Genomic DNA, 2868 nt, shown 5'->3' with positions numbered 1-2868 from the left:
ATCTCACCCCAATTTTTGATTACTTTAATGAAAACTATGTATAATTAATAGTCAAAATTGATGAGTCTGCCAAGTATAGGTAGGGGGAATAAAAAAATGGCGGCTATTTCAAAGTGATGAAAAAAACTAATTTTTCATTCGGAGCTCTATATCTTAAAAAGTAGGAACAACACAAGAAAACCTAAGAGAACGTCATTCTACGAAGAGTAAATTCGCTAAAATATAAGCCCTAATAGAGTTTAATAGACTTATTAATAGATTTAATAGACCTTAAATAGTTTTTGAGATATAGCTTTTTAAAAAGCAACATTTCATAAAAATTTTGTATGGGACGTACTAAAAGATCAGTAGTTAGTGAATGTATTTTGAAAAATTTATATCTCAAAAACCATTTGACGTACAGATGTCTATTAGCACTCAAATTAAAGCTAGTTTAATTAGCTATAAAGCAGATTATGATATTTAATTTCGTAGGAGTAATAGTTTGTATGAAATTTGCTAAAATAAATTGATTTATAGTTGTTTGGACAAATTTTCATTTGCCAAATTTATATTCATATGCGAATATCATAAAAACTACTACCCCTACGAAGATAAGTGTCATAAACTACCTTATAGTAAGTTAAATTTCCTTTATTTTGAGTGTTGGCAGGCATATGTCCATCTTATGGATCTACAGATATATTTTTTCAAAAATCCAACATTTTATACGAACAACTAGAAATTAACATTTTGTGAGTTTATTTTGTCAAATATCATAAAAACCACTACTGCTACAAAGATAAACATGATTAACTAGTTTGTAGTAAATTTAACTAGATTTAATTTGAGCGCTGGCAGACATCAGTACGTCCAACTGTTTCTGAAATAAAGTTTTTCATAAATCAAAATTATTGTCCGAAAAACTATAAATAAATTTATTTTAGCAAATGTCATGTAAACTATTACTCCTACGAAGATAAACATCATAAACTACTTTATAGCTCATTAAACTAGCTTTAATTTCAGTGCTAATAGACATCTGTATGTCAAATGGTTTTTGAGATATAAATTTTTCAAAATAAATTCACTAATCTTTCAGGAGATTTTTAAGAAATTTTGCTTTTTAAAAAGCTATATCTCGAGAACTATTGGACGTAAATAGCTCTTTTAGGGCTGATATTGCAGCACATTTATTCTTCTTTAAATAATGTTCTCTTAGATTTTCTAGTATTGTGGGTAGTTTTTAAGATATAGAGCTCCGAATGAAAAATCAATGTTTTTTTAAGGTTTTGAAACAGCCGCCATTTTTTAATCCCCCTACCTATACTTGGCAGACTCAACAATTTTGACAAGTAATTATACATAGTTTTTATTGAAGTAATCAAAAATTGGGGTGAAATAACTGCCTTTTTTTTCCTGGCTCTTGTACTATTATGTAATAATAATTGATCCAAGTTATGTTGCTAAAAATCCGACGCTACTTTGGACTACATCTGGACAAAAGACTAACTTGGAATCCTCACACTGACGTTGATTTTGGCTATTATAACACTTACTAGACAAACGGGTTAAACTTTCAATTCATTGCAAAAGACTGATCTACATGACTGTAATAAGGCCAATCTGGACATACGGAGTTGAGCTTTGGGGCTCCACTAAATCTTCGAATTCCTCTCGTATCCAATCCTTACAATCCAAAATCTTTCGTAAAATCCTCAATACTCCTCACTTTGTCACAAATAAAATCATACATAAAGACCTTAATTTTCCATTTGTAACCGATCTAGCCCGAACCAGTTATCAATCCTTCCATTATAAAGTCCCTAACCACCCAAACCCATTAGTTTCTAACCTTGCTTCCTCTTCCATTCCTGACAATCCTCTGAGGCAGCTGAAAAGAAGATGGCCACGAGACCTGCTAATGTTACACGTCATTAGAGTGCTACCAATGGGTTGTTTCTCTACACGCCTGAATCACTCCATTTTAACCGAGATGAAATTTACTCAATGTATTGTAATGTACAGTTGTAAATAGCAATAAATAAAACCAAAATATTTTTTTCTCTTTAGTATGGTGGCTACAACAACATTATGAATTTAATTTCTACAGGGATGGATATCACTATTAATAAGCAGATAATTCTTAAATTCTATTGTTTCCACCATTCTCCAAGGTAAAGCTCCCTTGTAGAGCTGCTACCTCCACTTGATATTTATCAACCTCATTCCCTAATCTATTGCTTGAACCTAGTTAGTTTAATCCTCTAACATTCCAAAAAGGGGTGTATGACTGTCCATTTATCTGAAGCTTCGTTTTGTATCCTGAGCGTAATGGTATTTCCGGTTCGTGGGTATACCCTCCTATTTTATCCGGGCTTTAATCAAAGAACAATTATCACTTTACTTTTTCTCAGTATAAACTTAAAACATAAAGAGAGAAAACATCCTACAAGTAGCATAAGAAATACTAACAGTCTTACTAAATATTTTGTAATATTAATTAAATAATTTTAAAAAAAGACACAGGAAAAAAACATGAAATAAAACAATGAACAAAAAAAAAAAGATTTATGTAAACTATACTCTTGTATAATTAAAAATTGATTTAATTATGATAATTTAATATAAATATAAAATAATAAAATATAAAAAAATTAAATTATTCTATTTTTGAATAGTATAAGAACATTTGTTTCACTTCTCAAGGTTTACGTTAGGCGCGAATTAATTGTGGTTAGTGTATTTTTGTGGTTTATTACAGTTATGGTCATTCTATTGCGGTTTACTGTTACACTCATACCACTATTTCTGACATAAACAATTTTTCAGTTCTTTATAAAGAAATGAGATTATACTTAATGTGCAATAATTTATGTCGTGGAAGCT

Source organism: Halyomorpha halys, unplaced genomic scaffold (assembly GCF_000696795.3).
Source record: "Halyomorpha halys isolate HHAL.00 unplaced genomic scaffold, Hhal_1.1 Scaffold26.1, whole genome shotgun sequence".
Classification (NCBI taxonomy): Eukaryota; Metazoa; Arthropoda; class Insecta; order Hemiptera; family Pentatomidae; genus Halyomorpha; species Halyomorpha halys.
Note: the sequence above shows the minus strand (reverse complement) of the source record.